This window comes from Octopus bimaculoides, chromosome 8, assembly GCF_046866305.1.
Source record: "Octopus bimaculoides isolate indiv1 chromosome 8, ASM4686630v1, whole genome shotgun sequence".
Classification (NCBI taxonomy): domain Eukaryota; kingdom Metazoa; phylum Mollusca; class Cephalopoda; order Octopoda; family Octopodidae; genus Octopus; species Octopus bimaculoides.
Genome location: NC_142935.1, coordinates 19,818,557 through 19,844,905, shown reverse-complemented (window position 1 = coordinate 19,844,905; position 26,349 = coordinate 19,818,557). Strand labels below are relative to the sequence as shown.

At 30.7% G+C, this 26,349-nt stretch overlaps 1 protein-coding gene and 1 long non-coding RNA gene across 9 annotated transcripts in view; one reads left to right on the top strand and one right to left on the bottom strand.

The window, feature by feature from the left end:
* LOC106878173 (uncharacterized) overlaps positions 1 to 26,349 on the bottom strand; it is a 1,399,830-nt gene that overhangs the window by 53,727 nt on the left and 1,319,754 nt on the right. The gene's annotated exons all lie outside the window — the stretch shown is intronic.
* Positions 1 to 26,349, top strand: part of LOC149134327 (uncharacterized) — a 118,523-nt gene that overhangs the window by 1,340 nt on the left and 90,834 nt on the right. The window contains exon 2 of the long non-coding RNA XR_016242816.1: positions 1,320 to 1,441. This is a non-coding gene — a long non-coding RNA (uncharacterized LOC149134327). The remainder of the gene's footprint in view (positions 1 to 1,319; positions 1,442 to 26,349) is intronic.

Genomic DNA, 26,349 nt, shown 5'->3' with positions numbered 1-26,349 from the left:
GGCAGGATAAGTTGATTGCATTGACCTCAGTACTCATTGGTACTCATTCTATCAAACTTCAAAAGATGAAAGCAAAGTTGACTATGATGGAATTTGGACTCAGGATGTAAAGCCAGAAAATATATCACTAAAAATTTTGTGCAGCATGCTAATGATTCTGTTAACTTTCAACTTTAGTAATAATTATAACTGGTAATTTTATTGACCTCAAAAAGTTAAAAAGTAAAATCGACCTCAGCAGAATTTGAACTCAGAACATAAAGCTAGATGAAATACCAGTAATAACTATAATAATAGCATACTGAGATGGTTTACTGATAACAACTTCTCAAAAATCTTCAAGTACTTTTTTTTTTTTTTTTATCTGAATGATGGATGTTTCTCAAAACATCAAGATTATGTAACAATAAGGAACTTTGAAACAATAAATATTTGTGTTGAAGAAAGGATTTCTCTATAAATCAAATATTACTTTAGTCATTTCTTCCTAGATTAATGATTTTATTTAAACACCCTAAGTAAGGTGACAATAGAATATCATTATCTTTGTTTTCATTTACGGACAGCTTTCCAGGTTTTGATTTACTCTTTACTTACATTGCTTGAAGGCTTTACAAACATTTGTCTTTATCATTATCATAAATTATTGCTTAATTACTAACCTATATCAATATTATTCTATTGATAGATTAAATATCAACCTGTAGCACTATGATAAAAGCAAATTTTCTTGTCTATGCATAATGCTTATGAAACAGTTACAAGCCATGGAATTGATTTGCAGAATAATTCAACCACCATGGCATAAATATTCAACACCTTGTTTTAGAGGTCAAATCTTTAATCTGTATATATATTAAAATTCCAGTGAATGCATTACTATGTCACCTATTGCCATTATTAGAATAGTAAAACAGCAAGTTGTATTCAGTAGGCAATGAATAAGCATTTGTCATATATGATTTATACTTTTTAGACACTTTTCAGTATGCGAGAAGTGATAATGAGATTCCTCATATTTTTTTTCTGTTAACCTTAAGTAGCAACATATAAACAATTCACTGTTGTTTTTTTTTTTTTACTTAAATAATTCAATAAAGAAGTTTCTTTTTTAATAATTTAACAGGAAAATATTTCTATTATTGTTCTGTATTTTTATCCTCTTCATTGTAATATTATATTATTGATTCCAAAATAGATGTTGGTACATATGAAGACTGAACAAAAGCCATTATGTATCATATATTTATGCTAAATCTGAGATTGCTACCTCATTAATTTACATGTATAACACTGCAGGCATTTACTGTATTTTCCAGGATACAAGCCAAATTTTATCAGACCAAAATAATTTACAACCCCCAAAAAGTAGGTAGACTTATACACCAAGATGACTTTGGAAGTCCAAAAGTGCCATGTAGAATGCTGCAAGATTCAGAAAGTGAATGACAATGTTTAATGGTTACAGTATATGTTTATACTATATACTACTGACTTGTATCCTGGAAAATAAGTTATATACTATATATATACTTTTGAAATTTGTTAGTTCTTCAGCTCAGATTCAGCAAGACCAATAGAATTAATATTTTATCTTCTCCACAGTTTAATCTCTACAATTGAAAGCCTTCAAACTTGCACAGTTTTCTATATTGTGTCCTCTCCTTGTAGAGTATCTGCATTATGATACTTAAATGATGGTTGATTTTGTTTGCCTTACACTTAGTATTATTGTATTAAGTTTTGGAATGTGCAAATATCACTTAACACTAATTTTCATGCAAATGATTTTATCTACATTTTTCACATTTACGTCTGCTTACAAATTCTCTTTAGATAAAGTGAACTGTTTCATCATATTTACATAGACTATACAAAAGATATTGCTGTTGGCTTCATAATGATGATCAGAATGTCAATAACGATAATGATGAATGTGATCCACCATCATCATATTATCATTGTTGTTGTTATTGTTAATGCTGTCATCATCATCAGTAATATCATTATCATTTCATCAGCATCATCATCATTATCATTTCATCAGCATCAGAGTAGTGAGTTGGCAGAATTGTTAGAGCATTGGAAAGAAATCCTTTATGCTATCTATTCCAACTTGTTTCATTACGAGTTTAAATGCCACTGGGGTAACTTTGCTTCTCATACTTTCACAGCTAATAAAATATAGTGCCAGTCAAGTGCCTGGGTTGATGGTATCAACTAACTTCCTCCTCTTTAAACGGCTGGCTTTGTGCTTTGTTGTTGTTGTTATTATTACTGTTAGTTGCTACTATCTTGTGACAGGTACAGATATAGCTATGTGGTCAAACATATGGTATTGGGTTCAGTTCACTGTATGACACCTTGGGCAAGTGTTTGCTACTTTAGCTCTGGGCCAATCAGAAGCTTTTTTAATAGATCTAGCAGACAGAAACTGAAGAAAGCCTTTGTTTATATATATATATATATATATATATATATATATATATATATAATATATATATTTTCTTTGTGAAGTAATCTTGGGACTGAAAATGTTTGTGGCTGAAGATAGCTTTAAACCATCCTTTATATCAACAATATATACTGATGTAATGACAGTTTGTGTATAAAGCTTGAAACACGTGTACCGCGATATCCTTTGTGTTCTGTTTTCAATTTACGTTTAATATATATATATATATTTATATATATGTGTGTATATATATGTATGTATATATGTATGCATATATCTATCTATCTATCTATCTATCTATCTATCTATCTATCTATCTATCTATCTCTCTCTCTCTCTCTCTCTCTATATATATATATATATGTGTGTGTGTGTGTGTGTGTGTTTATGCACACCTATGTCTTGACATTGCTTCATCATAGTGAATAAACATCATTGTCATATGTGATGTTGTTCATATCTTATCTTTCATGAAAAACGTGTCTGGCCATGGAGAAATATCACTGTGCTTAGATGTAAGTGATGGTTGACAACAAGAAGGGCATCTGGTAGTATATAATCTACTCCAAAATATCTCCATCTGGCTAAAGTAAGCATGAGAAAAGTGGATGAGAAAACAATGATGGCGATGATGAATTTCAACTGCTTCATGTGAGTTTCTACAGCTCCACTAGGTAGGTACATCATCATCTTCTTGAGGTGTGAGCAGCCATTATAGAACTATGTTGTCATTCTACACATATGTTACTTTGTTGTGTAGCTTGATTTGTTGTTGCTGGTGTTACTGGTGTTATATGTTTATACGATGCTTTAGCACCAGGTATTAGCTATGTGGGAATATGTGCTGCATAGTTTTATTGGACGTTAATTGTATTGGTTTTGGTAGGCTTAAGTGTTGCATGCAGTGAGTGTTCTGTGTGAGCTGTGCTATGGAATTGAATGTGTCTTGTATAGAATGTGGATTGTGTCTAGCATAGCTACTTTTGAGCTGTGTAATGCTCTGTGATGTGGTTTGCAAGAAACTGGAATTTCATCTACTGAAAGTAGAGATTCTAACTTGAACAAGTCATTTAAATCTACATGTCTAGATTTATAGTCACTTCTGATAACTGCAAAGGAGAAAATATCCAATCTTAATAGTCTAGCTCTTTTCAGGAAACTTCAAAAATATTCCTGTCAGATGTTTGTGAAATGGAGAATTTGAGTATAAGTCTGTCTATTATTGTTACAAAGGCTATAGAGATAACAATGATATCAGGAAACTGTCTAGATATTTTACAGTATCCATAGATATCCATAATTTGATTCCTTTGGGTCCTAAATTGAAAGTTCATTTTCATCTTTCAGGATTTGATAAAATTGATAAAATAAGTATGAGTAATACATAAAGGTCAAATTAATTAATGTTTGCACCTACTCTAAAAATAATTAACCTTTTACTTAATCAAAAGAAATCATTGCCACCAGTATAATTATTATTACTGTTATTATTTGTATTCCTAGAGCAAATATGGTTTTTAAATATTAAATAAAATAAATCATGAAATTGTTGTAGCTTATTTTTTAATTTCAAGAAATTCATAAATCACGTAGGAAGCAAAACCATACAAAATAACTCATAAAACATTTCCATGATTTGTGCCAAGTACTATGTTGCTTGTGAGCTTGTGACACCAGCTAACATGGAAGATCATTCAGAAACAAAGAATTTTATTGCTACTGAAAAATAGTTAAAGTGTAAAAATATGTACTTATATAGAGTTTTTTTCTGTAATTTTTATATATACAATTTATGAATCATAAATTTCAGACAATATTTTTCGTAAAATTATTAAGCTTTCATTAACTCTCTGATGTTAATTATATAAATATTTATCATACTAAATTGTAAAAGATTCATGGAGGTTGGAAATCATTACTTTCATAAAGAGTTATTGTTTGAATATTATTTGCTAAAATTTTTAATTTTCTAAATGATCAGTATAACACAAATAAATAAATAAATAAATAAACAAAATAAGATAAAAAAGAAAAAAATGCAATCAAGGGCACTAGTAGCTTCATGAGAATTTGATTTAATTATAGTTGATTAGAAATTATATGTGCTGAAGTTTTTCAACTGAATTCTTCAACCAGATTTTGCTGGACTAAGTTAGATACATTTATATCTTTGATGAAGTCATTATTTCTAAGAAGTTATCAATTATAGAAAATTAGCATTAAATTATAATAATTATTTTAATATTTGATAATACTATTTAATCTGAACTAAATATGATATAAATTGCCATATTTCTTAAAAGACAATACAGTGTGTTCCTCCTAGCATGATATTAGGTAGGTATTTGGACATCATGTGAAGTCCAAAAAGCATTAGAATTATTTCAATGTTGTTAATGTGGTGTCTAATAGATCTACCCAGCTGGCAGGAACTTCCACAAGAAATCCATTAAACACTTATAAACTTTCAAGACATTTTATCTGAAGAGTATCATTACTCTGGCTTATAGTTTAATAATACTAAAGAAAAAAAATGTGAAATAAAATCTGATCAAACTTCATAAAACTATAATACTCTCAACCTGATTTTATAAGATATACCTTGCCCATCACTAAGCCTCTGTCTTACTTAAACAAGATAACAGTTAAATAAAACAATAAAACTGGCTGATGTGTACAACTGGTTTAGATGTTTTTGTTTTGATATTTCAAAATGGTTTATATTTTTGTTGAGCTGGTATCTGTTTACCACAAAAAAATATTTTTGGAATATGAAACAAAGATTTCTTTTTCATACATGCATAAAAGTTTTATTCATTTCTGAACAACTTATAGATTGTATGTAGGTATATGTGTGTGTGTCTGTGTGTAGGCATATATATATATATATATATATATATATATATATATATATATATATATATATATATGTTTTCTTTTTATAAATAATCTCTCTCACTACATGTATATATTTATCTATATATATACATACACACACATATACATATATATATATATATATATATATATATATATATATATATATATATACACATATAAATATACATATGTATATACATACATATGTGTGTGTGCATGCATGTATTTTCTCAAAAATATTTTGTGTATAAAGGTAAACAATCATTTTATTAAATATCATATTTCAGACTAGCAGAATCTCTCTAAAATATATTTCCAGTATATCTGTTTTTATGCTTTCTATATAAAAAAAAAAAAACACAAAAATGTGTGTCACATACTTTTGGAGAAAGTTGAGTAGAACTGAATCTATATGTATAACTACAAACACACACACACGTGTGCACGCACGCATGCATGTGATGGACTTTTTCATTGAACTTGAAGTAATGCATCCAGTTGTGCAATCAAATGGATGACCTCCTCATTGAATTAGGATAAAAAGTAGCAGAGTATTCCTCAATCATGTATACTCTCAATGTAATTCTTTTGAACATTCAGTGTGATAGATTGTGATAAAGCTGGACCATCGAATTCCAGGTTCAGCACTCTATCTGACAGGCTTCTTTACAATTACCATCTACCTTAATTCACTTCAGGAGCAACTTGAAGCTATAGTAAAGGCAATTATCCAAGGTGTTATTCATTAGGATTAAATCTAGGGCTTCAGGATTATGAACTAAACTCTATTCTACCATGCTTGCTTATGTATGTATGAATTTGGCCCTAGGCCAATGAAAAGTCAATGACTGACACTCCACTGGTTATGGTGATGAGGGTTCCTGTTGATTGAATCAATGGAACAGCCTGCTAGTGAAATTAATGTTAAAGTGACTGAGCATGCCACAGACGCTTGTACCTTAACATAGTTCTCAATGAGATTCAGAGTAACATAGAATGTGACAAGGCTGGCCTATTGAATTACAGGTACTACTCATTTTTGCTAGGTAAGTGGACTGGAGCTAGATGAAATGAAGTGTCTTACTCAAGGACATAATTCACCACCAGAAATTGAGCTCATGATCTTATGGTTGTAACCTGAATACCCAAACCACCAAACCATGTACCTTCACTAATGAAAAGTCAATAGATTAGCATAAAAATCTTTATGTACAAGGCCAAACTCTAGATAGCTTGGTGGTCTTGTTCCTCTATTAGCAGTTGAATACAGCTGGGAATTGTGGGTATGAAGTGCACATGATATGAGATAAGAGCACTTGGAACTAATCTTGTGCTCTACACTAGGGAACTAGAAAACCCAAGGTAGCCACTACAATTCAAAAAGGGCCACCAGAGAATTGAAATATTAGTTCTTTCACATACTTCTAAATGTAGTATAATAAAAAAACTTTGAAGAATATATAAGAAATTAAGCTGCATTAGACATAAAAGTTTCATGCACACACATATACACCCACACCTTTATGCATATATATATATATATATATATATATATATATATATATATATATATATATATATATATATAGATATATATATATATACATACATATATTCAGTATAAGCACATGAGGCAGTAAATCTCAAATAATGATGTATACATTTATTTATAATATGCTCCCACACATTCGAATGTGCATGGCAGTCACTGCATGATTTTGTCTTGGAGAGTAATTTGTCACAATCTACTTTGAGTGTAAAAACAAAGTACCAAGCTCTATCAGCAGACTATGACACACATATCTTCAGTGTGATTTTGTCTCATTTTATCAAATGCATGGCTCAGTGGTTAAAGCATCGGGCTCACAACTATAAAGTAGTGAGTTTGATTCCCAGACTGGGCTGTGTGTTGTGTTCTTGAACAAGACACTTTATTTCAGATTGCTCCAGTTCACTCAGCTATAGAAATGAGTTGTAACGTTACTGGTGCCAAGCTGTGTCAGCCTTTGCCTTTCCCTTGGATAACATTAGTAGCATGGAGAGGAGAGGCTGGTGTGCATGGGGTTCTGCTGGTCTTCCATAAACAACTTTGCCTGGACTTGTGCCATAGAGGGCAACTTTCTAGGTTCAATCTCATGGTCATTCATGATTGAAGGGCATTTTTACCCTTTACCCTATTCTATCAAATGCAGATAAACCCATTAGATATATTTTTAATGGCTGTTTGAGTAATAGAGATGATCAAGATATTAGAGAGCCAACCTAATTTTTATGAAGTATTTTCTGTGGTACCTCGTTACTAATTTTTCAATCCCATGAAAAGTATATGTCAAATATTAATATGCTGGGGTTAATTATTATGAGTTCAATGACAAAATATTGTCCCAAAACAAATATAAAACACTGAGACAGTGAGTGTAGCTCTACACTGCTGCCTCTTTGTGTGACAATAAGATGGTTAGAATCACTTGGATGTTTCCAAACTTTTCCTACAGTGAGAACGCTGTGCATTAACCATTTAGTCTATTTACACAACTAGACTGGTTGTATGTCGTTCAATGTATGTCTGCGAATTTATTGGCAATTTATATAAAAAAAAAAAAAAAAACATGATACAAAACACTTGTACTTAGTTTTAAAAATTCACTTGATTGACTTCCGTAACATATCATGTGATGTAGTAATTATTACAATGAAAGGTAAATATTTAATTCTAAGAAGTTAGTGTATGCATTTTAACTTAATTATTTTATTTGTAAATATCAGACAGCAATTTTGTGCAGAAAATATTTCTCTATAATTCCCTTAATAACATTGATTAAATGAAATAATCCATAATAGTGGAAGGAAATTATTAGTCACAAATCTGTGTACATTAGTATAACTAAAACAGAGGAATTTTTTTTATTTATTTATAAAATGGAAATAATTATATATTTAGAAGTATAAGTGATGTTTTAGAAAATCTTTGTATGGTTCTAAAAGAAACTGCCAATTGTATTAAAAATATATAATAATTGTGTCATGCTTTAATTTTTTGTTTCAATGATCTTCCATATATATATAGCCGTATATTTGATTGTTTTTTTTTCCAAAGTTATGAAGACAACAGTAAGATGTTATGGGGAATACTTCCTGATTGGCGTTGGTCACACCAGCTGTCTGTTAGGTGAGGTGCAATTCAATATGGCCCTGATATGACTGACTCACCTCTCACTGGAGAAGAAATCTCTCATCTGGAAGGGAAAGTTTTAATCACACAATGAAAATCTTATACTTAATGAAATTGAATCACTATAAGCTTCTCACTGTGAAATTTTCCTAATGATAATTGTAACAACCTTTGATATGGACCAATTTTGCTTTTCAAGTCTATATACTTCAAAGATTCTGCTAATAGTTATTTCAATCAAACCACCATTTGCAATTATTTTGATATGAGGAAAAATAAATAAATAAAATGAATAAATAAATAAATAAATAAATAAATAGATAAATAAAAAAGACAAAACATGAAAATAATATTGAAATAAAAATAATCTGAATGTAAAAAAGTACAAGATGATCATTCAATGCATAAAAATAAACAAACTCAAACATGTTTACAAATAACAGTTATAAAATAATATAACGAATACTATTAAATTTTGAAAAGATTAAAGTAAATTATTTAAGCAAACAACATTTTTAAGATGTTTATAAATATATCACTAAACATTTCTTTTTTTTTTTTTTGATATTATAGACTCTACTAATAAATAGAATAGATACTGCGTGCTTTAAATATTGGTCAAGTAAATAAATTCTTAAAAAGTTGTGAAGTGATTAAAGTATACATTTATAAATTGCAACCAAACATTTGAAATTATGAAAACTAAAACATAATATTCTTTGACTAAGTAATTATATGGGCAATAAACTATTATATATTGCCTGAGTTAACTTCAGTGTTATATTCAGAGTTAAGATCATTCAACCATAGTCTTCTGAAGGAACTGTTTGTGTGATATCCTATTATTATCTGAAACATTTCTTTGCTTTTGCTTTTCTTGACATTTTGATTTCCTGATTGAAATTTGTTAATTTTTTTTTCTTATGTTGTTATATCAATTTCTGTTATTATATTATCAAAAATCTAATCCTAATCACATTTTATAATATATTACTTTCGTTCTAATCTGTTCATCTTTAAAGTGATTTACTTTGGTAAAACTTACCTATCTATTTATTCCCAATATTATTAAGTTCAAGACAGATTTACATGCACTGTAGTCTTACCTTTCAGAGTTAAAATGAATTTGGTGTAATATCTGATTGATGCTATATTCAGTCAAACAAGACTAACTTTTTTCAAAACTTTATCCGAAAAGAGCCAACAACATTTGAGTGATATGGAAAAGATATTGGCATAAAGCCATTTTGCCACCTAATAACAATAGATGATCGTTATATAGACCTCAGTATTTTTATGTAAATTGAAGAATAATTTTTAGAATGTCTTATTAAAATAGACTTAGTTAAATTCAAAATGCTAGAGGAACATAGGAAGTCTGAGTGACACAAAAAAGTCAAAAAAAAAAAAAAAGAAAAAAATGATGATAAATAAAGATGTTTAGTAATATATACATGATGATTTGTCATAAATAGTCCAGAGTGGAAATGAATGCTCATGAAAGTAAGGAGCTAAACAAGGGAACAAAACAAGATGATAATGGAGCTTTTGTTTGTTGCAGAAATGAAACTCAAACAATAGATATTTAGAGATATTACTGAAGGCAATGCTATTATGATAATATCCAAATACCCATTTCTTGATGAGTTGCCTCATATGGAAAAGAAATTCTGTTTAAAATAGTTTATGCCAAAGAGAAAAGAAGCTTAACATTCAAGATGCAATTATTGAAAAAATGATGTGCTTCTGAGGGGGGAAAATACTAAATGTTTAAAATATAAAACAGTATAAGATAATGGTAAGAAGATATATTTAACTTAGTAAAAGGATTAAATGGAAACATTTATGCTGAAAGCTCATGATAAGTACTACCATGAAAGCATAAATGATAATTCGATAAATGAGTATTTTTAACAAAATATGTTTGAAAGGAAAAGCAGTAAGCCAGGAAAATATTTTTGTAGGCAACAATGAATGGTAAGGTACTTGCAGAATTATACTTGATCAAAAGATAAAATAAGATATGAACATAAAATAGATCCACTATCTGATATATGTGTATGTCTGTGTGTGTGTGTCTGAATATATATATATATATATATATATATATATATATATAAGATGTGAGTGAGTGGACAAATTACAGAAAGGGCGCTCAACACATTGATTAGGAATTACATGTATTATTCAAGACAGCTTGATTTGGATTTCATGCTACCTCAAGTTTTGCAGGCCCCTAATGGAGCCTGTCTCCTCAGGCCTGTAGAATAGCCAAATGAATGGAGAGGTACAGGAGGTCAAAAATGGCTACTGGGAGATGGGCTGCAACTGATCAAGAGGGAGTCACGTGATGTCACAGTAGATAATATCACTTGGTAATATATATATGATATGCCTATACATATATACATACGTATATGTTTATAAATGTGTGTGTGTATAACTATATATATATATATATATGTATGTGCATGCATGCACACATGCACTCATATATTCACATACATACACAAATAAACACACACACACACAAAGAAGAGCACAAATGGAGTTTAAAATTTACTACAGCTGTTTCGGTAGAATTTTATTTATGTACTCAAAAATCCCATTTGTGTTCTGGAACCAACCGTGAGTCAGATCTACAGTTTATATTAGATTTGGTACCTATTTCTATATAGTATATTCCTGCAGTACACTACCAGCACCTCAATGTTATGATACCTAGCCAATCCATGTATACTATGTGTTGACACATCTTGATTCTAATGAACCCTGCAGATAATCCATCCATCCATCCATCCATCCATCCATCCATCCATCCATCCATCTATCTGTCTGTCTGTCTGTATTTGCTGTGTATGTATATGCGTCTGGGTGTGCAATTACCTATTTGAGTATCCTATAAATAAAGGACAGCATATTCTAATTATTTCTTCACATAAAAGAAAGCATATTTTATTGACAGACAGACATATATATATATATATACAGTCACATACATATATATTTATGTATACTGAAAATACATTAAACACACATACATATAAGAAAAAGGTCTTTCTTTTGCTGACTTCAGAGAGAAACCAGCTATTCTCATTAGTAACAGTTTGGGAGCAAATGCAGATAAAGATATGAAGGTCAAGAAAGCAGCTGGAGCATCAAAGATAAATGCTAAGATGATTAAAATGTGTGATGGAATTAAGTACACTCTAGTCACTTCCCCAGCAAATCAGGTGGTGCAGGAAGATATAACAACCACCATCTGGTAAAACAGTATCTTTGTCAGATGGCACAAGAACAAAAGGAGAGGCACCAGAATGAGGCAATTACTGAAGCATTGTTAGACCAGATAATGAAAGTTAGATAAGGAGTTATCGTACAATTGATTGAGAGGAAAATTTGACTACACGAAGAGCTATTTTGGATTTGCATGCATAACAGGAATTATTGATACCATCTTTCTAGTGAGACAACAAATGCTTGGCTAAGAATAAGCACTCATTAGTCTAGAGAAGGCTTTCAACTAGGGTTCCGTACTCTGTAACCCAATTATAATTAAGGAAGTAACAATATATGAATGGCCTTTGAGTGCTCTACAAGCCATGTAATGAGGCACAGTTAACAAGATGAGAATCAGCAATATGTATATGTTCAGTGACAAATTTGGTATGTAGATAGTAAGATCATCAGATTCACTCCTCAAGTTCCACCTTTTCATTATAGTCCTGTAGGCATTAATAGAGGAGTTTAAGATTAGCTGTCCCTGGGAACTCCTATCGGCTGATTGCCTAGTCCTTATAGTCAAAGCTATTCAAGATTTAGGAAATGAATTACTGATCTGGTAGCAAAACCTGAGATCAATGGGCTTCAAAGTTAACTTAAGGAAGCCAAAAGCTTCAATAGGGCAAAAAAAAAAATTAAAATACAGAGCCCTTCTATCATTTTAAGAATTTTAAGGGTAAATATGTTAAAAGCATAAATTATGTTCCTTCTTGAATTTGTCTGAACTGTGACCAACTATGCTTTTGTTACAGTTGACTCATCATCTCTGTAAACATCAAAATCTATTGCAAAATTCTTAGTAAGCATATCTAAGATATATAATTCTGTAAGTAAGCTTAATCATATAAGTGTTTGCTATAGAAAATAGTCTAATACTGGAACATATAAGCCCTTGGCAGAAAATGAAATTGCATATATCTACATCATGTATCATTCCATACTTACACTTGTCAGAAAAGATATTTAGAGGTAAGTAGAATCCTTGTTAAAAAGTAGAATTAATTTTCATATTGCTATCATCTAATGCATTGCAGTTCTTATCAAATTCTAGGATGCTTCATAGTAAGGTTTTAAATATAGTTGAATGAATTTCAACAATGTAAAGTAAAATAAATATATGTGCGCTTATTACTGATACTCTTGAACCAGTAGTATATCTTGAAAATGCATATTTAAAAAAAATATTTACAAGTATGTGAAAGATCTAAAAAGTACTTATCTTAAAACCTTTGAAAATCTGGTATTTTAGTTTGCATTGTTTCATACACACTCACAAACACTTACATACATACACATATATATACATTTATGTATGTGCATGTGTAACTCATATATATATATATATATATAAACATATATATACATAGATATATACATATACACACACATATGTATATATGTATGAATATATGTATGTATTCAAACATACAGATGTACATCATTATCAGAATGTACCATACTCTGACGAAACATTGGTAACAAGGTATTTCCACTGTGACAGAGTGGAAGTGCTTGTCTTGGAGAAAAGACTAGAGTGAAATTTTTCTTGCCATACTCTTCTCACAGAGAAGAAGTGCAGTTGATTCTGACAGTGACTAAAAAATAGAGAGAGGAATAAAGAAGCTTTGCCTCCACTCTTCACATATTCTCACACGAGAAGATTGGTTCTTATATTTTAAGCTTTTACCCACTGCAGCTAACAAAGCTTTTACCTATAAGGGACTCTTAATAATATTAACTGAGGTTCTGCAGGCAGTGAGTTGGCAGGATCATTACCACACAGGACAAAATGCTTAGAAGTATTTCTTCTAACTTTATGTTCTGAGTTCAAATGCCACTGGGGTAGACTTTGCCTTTCATCCTTTTGAGATTGATAAAGTAAGTACCAATTGTTCACTAGGGCAAGTAATTGACATGCCCCCTCCTTGAAATTGTTGGTCTTGTGCCAAAATTCAAAACCCTGAGGTTTTAGATTACTCTTACCTTAAATTATTACAATGTTTCAATAAATTCTCTTTAAAACATTTAGAAAATATTTTAGAAATATTCCAAAGCCCTTTTTAGAGTAATATCTAAACGTACTCACTTTCACTTCTATTTAATCCACCCTTTCAACTATTATTCTCTAACTATCTCTCCACTAATTCTATCTTTGTTCTAACTTCCAAAATAGATTTTTAATTTTACTTTCTTTACCTTTATCTATATAATTATTTAATTGCCTGCAATTCGTTAGAGCTCTACTGGAATAACCTCTATCATATTATTTTTAATTTACATGCTAATTTCTTCACTGTTTAATTACTTCAAAAATTACTCCCTTTCGCTAAGAATGTAACTTTTTTTTTATTTTACTTCTCTCCCCATAATTTTTCTCATACATTCTTTTAATTTGCTTCTTTTCTATTTTAATTTTTAGTTCTTGCTTGTTGCTTTCATCATTTTGTTATTTTTATTAAAATAATCCAGAATTGTTAGAATGCTGGACAAATTGCTTAACAGTATTTCGCTTGTTGTTACATTCTGAGTTCTAATTCTGCCAAGGTTGTCTTTGCCTTTCATCCTTTCAGGGTCAATAAATTAAGTACCAGTGAAACACTGGGGTCAATGTAATTAACGAGTTCTTCCACCCAAATTTCAGGCCCTCTGCCTTTAGTAAAAAGGATTATTATTATTATGGATGACGAGTAGTCAGAATTGTTAGAACATCAAAACAAATCTTCATGTGGTATTTCTTTCAGAACTTTTATATCCTGAATTCAAATCCAGCTTAGGTTGATTTTGCCTTTCAACTCCCCACGATCAAAAAAATAAAGTACCAGTTAAGTACTTGGGTTGAGGGCATCAACTAACTCACTCGCCTCAAAATAGCTAGCACAGTACACACGTGTAGCAGGAGAAGTGGGGGTGGGGTGGTGAGGGGCATGTGCTCTCCTCAAGAAAAGAAGTGCCCTCTTCTAAATAACGTTATTATGCTCTTTTCTGCTGGAATTATATTCTCTTATGACCTTGTGCCCACCCTTTGAAATATTTCTGTGATTGTGCCTGTATAGTGTACGCAAGTGTATGTCTCTGCAACATGTGTGTGTCTATTGATGATTGCTTGTGTGTATGTGTACATGTGTGAGTGTGTGTGTGTGTGTATGTGTGTGTGTGTGCATGTGTGTGTTTGTTTGTATGTAGCATTTTCATTTTAGTTGCATGAGACCATAAGAGCTAAAACTAGTGCTGTGTTTATAGTTTATATTCCTGATGAACATTGTGCCTGCAACCCTGCTTCTTCAAAGTTTAGTGAAATAAAAAAAAACATCCCTTATTTACAAAATCTGCAAAAGTTAGTCACAAGAGAGACATTCATCCACAAAAAAGTTCTTATATAATTATATATCCAATTAATGTCAGTATTCATTAAAAGTAGAAAAATGAGTGTAGAATGAACAAATGATATACATAACCACACACTACACACACTCAGATAATTATATATATATATATATATATATATATATATATATATATATATATATATACATAGATTTATAATCCTCCACCTATACAGACAGACAGACACACACACACACCACACACATTCACAATGTGTATGTATACAGAAAGTGAGAGAATGAGAGAGAGGGAGGAATGGAGAGAGGGAGGAATGGAGAGAGGGAGGTATTGGGTCACAACTGCTTGAGTTTTTGCTTTCATCATGTTTCCACAATTACATTGTACTAAAACAAGGCATGACACACAGACACTAATTCGGTGAACTCACTTATACAGAAATATGATGGATAAGTACAGCTTTACTCCATCCACAAAGAGAGAGAACACTAACTCATTAACAATTACTTCGTTAGTATAAAGACCCCTTACAGTCATGAATGATCATGGGATTGCACCTAGAATGTTACCCTCCGAGGCACAAGTCCTGGCAAGGTTGTTTATGGAAGACCGGCAGTCACCCATGCATACCACCCTTCCCTTCTTCACACCACTGATGTTATCCAAAGGAAAGGCAAAGGCTGATACAGCATTGCACCAGTGACATTGCAACTCATTTCTACAGCTGAGTTTACTGGAGCAACGTGAAACAAAGTGTCTTGCTCAAGAACACAACACACAGCCCGGTCTGGGAATCAAACTCACTACTTCATGATTGTGAGCCCGATGCTCTAACCATTGGGCCATGCATTTGATAAAAGGAGACAAAATCACAACACAGCTCAGATTCAAGCTCACTACTTCATGATTGTAAGCCCAACATTCTAACTTCTGAGCCATGCAGATTCTATTTTGTTAGAATAGAATATGAAAAGCAAGATGAAGCATCTCAATTTCTCAGCCTCACCCTAAACATTTCAGTTGTCTCAATCAACCTTTGGACAACAAGAATATTCTTGTTCCAGTTGCTGTGGAATTGTCCAATCTGTAGTAAATGGAAACATGAAGAGCTATTCCCACCACATGAATATGTTAAGCAATAAAAATTGATATTGTAATGAAATGTGCCTATACCTACATAGACACACAGGCAGACACACATGCACACATATATGTACACTCGCACAAACATGTGTATGTGTTATATACAAGTTCATGTATATATATATATATATATATATATATATATATATATATATATACAGAGAGAGAGAGAGAGAGAGAGAGAGAGAGAGAGAGAGAGAGAGAGAGAGAGAGAGAGAGAGAGCAGATTGGTAAGATCAGCCAAGATAGATATTTAATACTAAACTTTTCGGATTATATATATGTGTATGTATATATATATATATATATATATATATATATATATATATATATTATATTTATATATGAATGAGAAATGAATGAAATTGACTTACAGATGTTATTTATTTAAAGACATTTAAATTCATAAAGAAAAATTCCTGCCTACAAATTTTATCCATTTTCTTCATTTTCTCATTCATAAAGTTTTTTTTAAATACCCATACGTTTCAATGATAAACTAATATGCTTGGTTTCAACTGAATGCTGATATAAACTGGAGAACTAGGATGCTCACATCCCTTAAGGGAATTTTGTTCATTGTCTTAATAAAATATATATAAATCGTCATCATCATTTAATGTCTGTTTTCCATGCTGGTATGGGATGGACAGTATATATACATATATATATATATATATATATATATATATATATATATATATATATATATATATAAGTCAGTAAATAGTGGGGTTGTGTTAACCGCACGTCGAGAAATAATAGGAAAATGAAGAATAAGGCAGAATGCTAAATTGGAAGCATGTTTTAATAAAGATTACTAACCGGATTTCATTGCGAAGCAAATTTTCAAGAAGGAGAATGAAAATGTTTTTTACAAAGAAGTACAAAATGAAGTAAATAATATATAAAAAAATAAATATACCAATACACTATATTGTCTTTGAGCTTTTGAAGTTCAATGGTAGTTCATGTATATAATGGTTGGAAAAATAAGGATGCATGAGAATTGAAAGTTGTGTTAGGTTTAAAAAAAGGGTTAAAAGTTTGTGTTAAGCAGGGAGTGTGGTGTCAAGACAGGAAGTGTGTGTAAGGGGAGGCAAATGTTTTTAGTTGGAGTTTCCTGTTGAAAAAGAGTTCATAACTCCAACTAAAAACATTTGTCTCCCCTTATACACACTTCCTGTTTTGACACCACACTTCCTGCTTAACACAAACTTTTAACCCTCTTTTTAAACCTAACAAAACTCTCAATTCTCATGCATCCTTATTTTTCCAACCATTATATACATGAACTACCACTGAACTTCAAAAGCTCAAAGACAATATAATGTATTGGTATAATTATTTTTTTTATATATTATTTTCTTCATTTTGTACTTCTTTGTAAAAAAACATTTTCATTCTGCTTCTTGAAAATTTGCTTCGCAATGAAAGCCGGTTAGAAATCTTTATTAAAACATGCTTCCAATTTAGCATTCTGCCTTATTCTTCATTTTCCTATATATATATATATATATATATATATATATATAAAATTTAGAACAAACAGTAAGTTGTCATTATAGTACTCGGAGTTTTGGATGTCAGAGCGAAGAGCTACGATGCATTCTCGTCGACTATAACACATATAAATAATCTATTTATCTAATTCTCTTGTGCATCTGTTTCTGTGTTCATTCCTAATCTCTCTCTTTCTCTCTCCCCAGCCAGGTAACCTTGTACTTCTACAGCAAGACACATGTTACTGTCTCTCTGTCTCACAATAACCTTTCATCATCGACACAAGATCACCTCCTTCAATGCCCCCTCTCTACTTGGAATTTTGTTTTTTTTTGTCTTGCAAGTACTTGGTGACTCTGTCAGTACAGGTGCCACTTAAAAGCACTCACTCCACACTGTAAGGTTTCCAGCAGTCATTATAGGTACATTACTGATAGGTTTACTCAATTGGTCTATTGATCAATTGAGGTAAATTGAATGACCTAAGAAAATTAATGCTACTTTCATCAGAGCCATTTCTGGAATTACATATAATGACCATTATTTTTAACTTGTTTCTTATATATCACTCTCTAAAAACCAGTTTATCTGGGGCCCATTCATAGATTTACAATATAGAATTGTGATGAACCATAACTTGGAACCTTACCAAAAGATTACTTGGAGTTCTTCACTAATTTAACTAATATTGTTAGCCTGATGTGCCAACAGATAGCTTATGAAGTATTTTGCCTAGATAGATAATCCCCCACTATTTGTTCTCTCTCTCTCTCTCTCTCTCTCTCTCTCTCTCTCTCTCTCTGTATATATATATATATATATATATATATATATATAAACATTTTGTTTTGTAGTAAACAACCATATACTTGTGAATTTAGGGCATTTTTAGAGTTTATTAGTATTGGTATTTCTTTTTTTCATGTGCATTTTTAATAAAGTAACAACACATTCAAAGGATATTATTTAACTCTTCTGATACCAATCTACCTGAGACAGCTCCAAGTACTATGATATAAAAGCTCCAACTTTAAAGTTTTCATATGTAAACTATAATCATCAATCATAATCTCATTTAAGAACCTTTTATTTATGTTCCAAACACCATCATATTTATATTAAAAAAAAAGAAGTAAATTGTTTTACCAAATTCCAGGAAGATTTGTGATAAGTTACAAAATTAAAAGAAATGCAAAGTAGTGTGTATTGTTAGAGATACAGTTATGAAATGGTTAGAATACAGTATTTTGTTATTTGAGTAAGTTTAACTTCAAACCATCAGAAATTAGGCAAAGGTTAAAGTTTAATATGCTGCAAACATTTTCAAGCAAAGCCTTTTATTCAGCAAAATATATTTTCATATATATATATATATATATATATATATATATATATATATATATATATATATATATATATATATATATACATATATATATCAATAAACATGTAACACGCATCTCTTTTCAATTGATGTTTAATTTATATGGAAATAAGAATCATATATTTAATTTTATCGATAATAAATTCAGTATGTATTACTTAAGATAAAATAATGTCCTGATATCGATAGGTCTTATATATTGAAAGTAAGATAACAATTATTTTTCTTGTATGTTGCTAAATTAAGAAATATTACTGCAGACAGGGCCTGTAATTTTATGAGAGACATTTTTAACTGCATTGTTGAGATAAAATACAAATTAATTGTAAGTTATCTTGAAGAAAAAATATGTACTTGTAAAGAGGAGTAAAAAGCTCATGCAGGAGAGACAGAGAGAGAAGAGTAAGAGGAAACGACACTCACATATATTTATATATATATGTGTGTGTGTGTGTGTATATATGTATACACACATGCACATACACACATATATATATATATACATATATGGAGAAAAGAGGAGAGTGAAAGAAAGAGAGAGAGAGACAAAGACAGAGAGTAGCAAATGATAAGTAATATTTTCTCAGCAGAATTATAAAAGTGCTTCTTTTGCTTGAAGAAAAGGTAATGTAATAATATTTAGTATTTAGCAGTTCCAAGTAAATCTAAATTTGTGCAACTGAAATATATTCTTAACGTCCATATATTTATGAGACTATCCATCATTCATATTATAAGTACTAAAGTAGAGAAGTTGGTAAAAAGAAAACCAAACTTGCTATCTGCAATTTGGTTTTTGTACTTTTCCACAGCTAAGGTCAAGAGTGATGGGTAGTAACAGAGAGAAAACAATTTCAAATGCAAGCAACCAAAATGGGGTTCCTATGAAGGATGTCTGAAGAAATGTTGCTCAACAGGGTGCATAACTAGAAGATCAGGGAGTCTCTCCAGGTTTAGAACCTACTTCTTCACATTGTGAGAAAACAGCTCTGGCAGTTAGGACATGTAGTTAGAATATTTCAGGAAAGGATCACAAAAGAGATTCTTCAAGCCAAGCAACTGGTAGGAGACTGGGGGCGGGTAGATCAAGAATGAGATAGTTAATATAATATCCATAGTCTCAATTAGTGAAAGCATTATATATACTACCAAATCATACTAAGTAATAATGTGATTGACAATTGTGGGGTTTTGCAAAAGGTTTATATAATATGGTAGCCTTTTAACATAATTTTCTTCTTCCTCAAAGTTGTTAGTGAAATATCATGTGAACTGGACAACAACAAATCTAATAATGTCTTCATTCAATATAAGCAGGAGATAAGTAGCAAATAATTGTAGCAAATAATTATTTTAATTACCATACTCATGCATGTATTAAATTAAGACATTATTGCAATTACCTTTGAATAATTATGTATACTGTAAGCATTCTGGTTTTAGAATTGGTGCATCGTATTTATCTGCGTATAAGAGAGGGCTAAAAGTTGGCAACAGCAAGAACTGCTGTTTCAGATAAGGAACAATGCAAGAATGTGGATGAACTGTCATAAGATCCTCAAGGCTAAGTGGCATTTTATCAGGGAAAACTGTCTGCTTTATTAGTAATTGCTGCAATTACTTGAATTAGCTAAAGCATTTCTTTAATGAACTCAAAGAGCAAAAATTAAATATAATACTCAATGTTATGAATGCCAGAGTTATTCAAGTTTGGATGGTAGTTTTCAGATCTCTCATTAAATTTTTGTAAATTTGAATGATAAGGAAGAGGGTTTAACTTCTGCCATTGAATAGGTAAATTGAGCCAACTTGAGTGGAATGTTAGACATCAATCTAATTGCTCAAAAACATGACCTAGCTTCTTAGAAATTTAATTATGTGTGCAAACAAATTTAACTGATTAAAACCAAAACAAAAATACACACACAAAAAAAAAGAAACCAAAAACACATTGCATTTTCTAGTCACAATATTTCAATACACAAAGCATGCATTTCATACTATTATAAGTATGTTAATATTTTAAAAGAACCAGCTTGAATTTCCCTTATTTTAAGCATTTGTATTCCTTGAAATAATTTTAGAGTTTTATTACATGCTGAAGTCAATCAAGTGAAAAGTATAATTGAACACATGTAAGTTTTTAATTATTACCATGTTTTTGAAAAATCATTGCTAAAGTAATTAATTTCAATAACAAACCAACATCTAAGCATAAGTGAACATTTTTTTTAAGAATAACACATTGCAGCTATCCATGCATATTTCTAAGATTTCACATTGTCTTGTGTAAGCCTTAAAATAAGCTTTTTGAAGTCAACAGTCAAAGCAGTGAGGTATTTGCATATGGTTTTCATTTTTCAGACTTACCATGTCATCTGGTTGACTATTCCATGCATTTGTCACATTGTGGTTAAGTGTGTTCCGTCTAATACCTAACCTGTACAATCTAGGCTTGCGCAAGTCCATACTACGTCCTCTCGGTCCCTTTGATAAATCTAAAAACACAAAGAACCTTTCAACTGATTCATAAATCTCCTAAATTATTCATTTATTCATGTTATATATATATATATATATAGATATATATATATATATATATATATATACATATGTATACATGCATATATGTATAGATATATATATTCATATATGTACATATATATAAATATATATACATGTATATATATCTATATATATGTACATATATACATATATATATATATATATATATATATATATATATATATATATATATATATATACATATACATACATATATATATATATGTATATATACATGTATATATGATATGTATATATGTATATATATTTATGTATACATATATTCGTATAGATATATACATGTATATATAAAACATATGTACAAATCATATATATATATATATATATATATATATATATATATATATATATATATACATGTATGTATGTATGCACGTATAATATACACGTATACATATATATATATAATTATAAAGTAAACTATATTTCCTGGAAGATAAATTTATTTTCTTCTAATGTATATAAAGGCTACTATTATTTGATATCTGTCAAAGGAAAGGCTGTTTCTATCCTTGCATTAAATTTATGTATTGTTTCTGCTGAATTATTAAATCAGTGCCTGAATATTTTATAGTCTGTGAACTACAGAATTGATATAGAACTTATAGGTTGTGTTGGTTAAGGGAATATCTGGAATATACTATTATTGTTTTTTTTTTAGGTATATCACTTGTATACTGTTATAACAATTATATAATTCTTAATTGCTTGTGGAGACAGTAAACCTGGCTTTTCCCAAGGGCCAAAAATATCTCACAGACAGAGCTCATCACTAAAGAAGATATTTAAGGATACCTTTAACCCATGTCTAGTATTTTTGCTCAATGTTGTGTTGACATTGCTGACCAATAATATCTAACACTGAACAACTAGCCAGATTAGATATTAGATTTAGGGAATTTCTGCAGTCCAACACAGAAGGAAGGCCATTAAAATATATTCATATAATTAGCAGAGACACACAATACGAGACTGAGGATCTACCAAAGCTAATGTGGCAAGAGATTACTGGCACTACATTTTAAAATGCATCTCAGTTGCAACCATTTGAAAAAGAAGATGAATGTAATAAATAGAATAAATTTCAATGTTCTCAACTTTTGAGTTGTTATAAAATTCTGTTGATACAGTAGTATTTGAAAAATTCCTAAACCCTTTGAAATACTAAATATTTGAGCAGTGTGATTTTTTTTTGATATGCAATTTCTGAAAAATTCATAAAAGTTGAGTGCAGTTATCAGCAAACTGCAGCCCATATGATTTTCTGAATGGCAAATCTAATGAAAAATTCACCTAATTCTTTTTAGTAGCGCTGTTTCTCTGATGATTAACTGTATCTCATGCAGCCCATTTCTTGAAAAAAGTTATCCATGATTGGTTACTGTTTTTTATTCATAATTTTAGATATTAATTTGTTCTCTGTCTTAATGACTCAAGATTTTATAATTACTAATGACGTGTAAGGACACCATATTTCGTTATGCAACCATAATATAGTACAGAGTATATTAAACGTTTTATAAGTCAATACTGTGTTCTACTGTGTTAGCAGTGCTACTACGTCACTTATTAAGGTTATCTCTACAGATTTTCAATAGAAATTATAGCCATCACTGATGGCTATAACTAATGACGTTTTCTGTCTGATATGCTTGATACGACACAGATAAAGTGTCTCAGATACAAAATGTAACAAAATCAAGCTCTTTTACTCTTTTACTTGTTTCAGTCATTTGACTGTGGCCATGCTGGAGCACTGCCCGTAGTCGAGTAAATCGACTCCAGGACTTATTCTTTAGAAGCCTAGTACTTATTCTATCAGTTTCTTTTGCCGAACCGCTAAGTTATGGGAGACATAAACACACCAGCATCGGTTGTCAAGCAATGTTGGTGGGGACAAACACAGACACACAAACACATACACACACACACATATATATATATATATATATATACATATATACGACAGGCTTCTTTCAGTTTCCGTCTTCCAAATCCACTCACAAGGCTTTGGTTGGCCCGAGGCTATAGTAGAAGACACTTGCCCAAGATGCCACGCAGTGGGACTGAACCTGGGACCATGTGGTTGGTTAGCAAGCTACTTACCACACAGTCACTCCTACGCCTATAGCTACTTACCACACAGCCACTCCTACAATTTCTACTGAAAATCTGTAGAGATAACCTTAACAAGTTTATAATTATTGTTTTGTACTTTAATCTGGTAATAATCTATTTCTCAAGTCCTAAACTTTGACTAATTCTGATGGATCATCTTAATCTCAGTTCTGCCTTTTATATTAGAAACAATTATACTCTGAAGATTTTACTAGTTTCCAAACTCTTACAAATAATCTAAAACCAGTTGTACAGTAGTTTTTCTGGAATAAACGAGACAAACAAGTCCTAAGGATTCTTTTACTGGATTGTTGAATATCCTTTCAATCATACACTTTGCTGCCTTGCCTAATTTTATTTTCTTGATACTGATAATTATTAAATTATTATTACTCTTTGCAATAAAGCTCATATCAAGTCAGTTTTCCAAACTAAGATTTCAAATGAAACTGACAGTCTGAAGAAACAACAAGAAAAGGTCAAACAGCAAAGAAAGCAAAAGACAGACAATCAAATATCTTACATTATTTATATATGATGTAAACAAACAAAACCAAAAGCAAAAGACACCAATGAATATGCTGAAAGTTTTGATTAGATAGAGTGAAATATTATAGACAAGTAATATGGATTAAAATATGTATCTCTTTTTATTTCTGTGATTTACGAGTATAAAATGTTACATTGATTTTAGATGATCTAGAACTATTTTAAATAGAATAAAAATATTAAAAAAAAAAAAAAAGAAATATAAGAATAAAATGTTTGTAGCTATGGAAATTTGTTGTCATATTAATTTATCAATGTTCACTGTAATAATTCGGTATACTATATGTAAAATAGTTACAAAAACTTTCACCCATTAACACAATTGTACATACATACATACATACATATTATATATATACGATATATATATATATATATATATATATATATATATATATATATATATATATATATGTATGTATGTATGTATGTATGTATGTATACACACACAGATAGATAGATAAATAGATAGATAGATATTATGTACCATGTACACATATTAGCATCCAGATTTTCACCCCTAAAACTGCCCCAAATCAATATCGTTTAAGTCTTCATATACTAAATTTATTCCTTGATATGCTATATAGTGATGCCTATAATCTTTATCTTTTTTATTTTCATGCTTATTGTACTGTCCATATTAAGAAAGAATTTCATAAAACGTCTATACATGTATTATCTAATAGTAACATTGTCATCTGATACTGATAACATTATCATTTGATAATTAAGGAGGATACATTACTGTATTTGATTTACACAGTAATGTTTTAAAATTGAATCTTGACATATTAGAAATTAGAAATTTATAAGCCAATGGAATATCTAAATCTGGCAAGTAAAAAGAAAAAAATGCTAAAATATTTACTTTTTCAAAATTAAAGCCTTCAAATGTTGAATTAGATGAAGATGGTCAGATATTCAGACAAAGAATATGTAATGTAAGGGTCAAACACATACACAATGGATCACCACTCTCTCTTTACTCTCTTTACTTTTACTTGTTTCAGTCATTTGACTGTGGCCATGCTGGAGTACTGCCTTTAGTCGAGAAAATCGACCCAGGACTTATTCTTTGTAAGTACTTATTCTATTGGTCTCTTTTTGCCGAACCGCTATGTTATGGGGACGTAAACACACCAGCATCAGCTGTCAAGCGATGGTGGGGGGAACAAACACAGACACACAAACACACATATATATATATATATATACAAATATATGACGGGCTTCTTTCAGTTTCTGTCTACCAAATCCACTCACAAGGCTTTGGTCGGCCCGAGGCTATAGTAGAAGACACTTGCTCAAGGTGCCATGCACTGGGACTGAACCCGGAACCATGTGGTTGGTAAGCAAGCTACTTACCACACAGCCACTCCCACACCTATGGAGGAATCCGACAGAAAATCTTTCTCAGTAGATTTTGTTTTAATGTGGCAAGTTCAAGGCTGTCACTAAAAGCTTGGCAAAGGTGCCACACAAACTCTGACCATCTGAAATAAAATTTCTAAATAAAACAAAAGTTAAGAAAATATAGAAATATAAAGTGCAGAGGAGGTCACTCCTGGAACTGAGGAGGACAGAGGGAAAGAGCTGGAAGGGGTTTCTGAGGTGCGAATAGGCAGGAGAGCTGCATGGTGTTATGTCCTGTCACATAGTCTGGCATGAATCATTTTAAGTTTTTCCAGATAACGGAGTTACTTGAAGTTACAAGTAACCATAAGAATATAGCTTTCTTGTGTACAAACTATCTTTATCTTTAACTTGCTACAGTCATTAGACTGTATGTTTCTTGCCTCAAGCTTCCAACAATAAAATTACATTTGCTTTTTAAAGTTTTAAATACATAATTTATCCAGTTCAACAGATTTTTATATACTTTCTTTCTATTTTATTTCTCCTTTGCCTTTTGTTCTCTCTCTCTCTCTACTT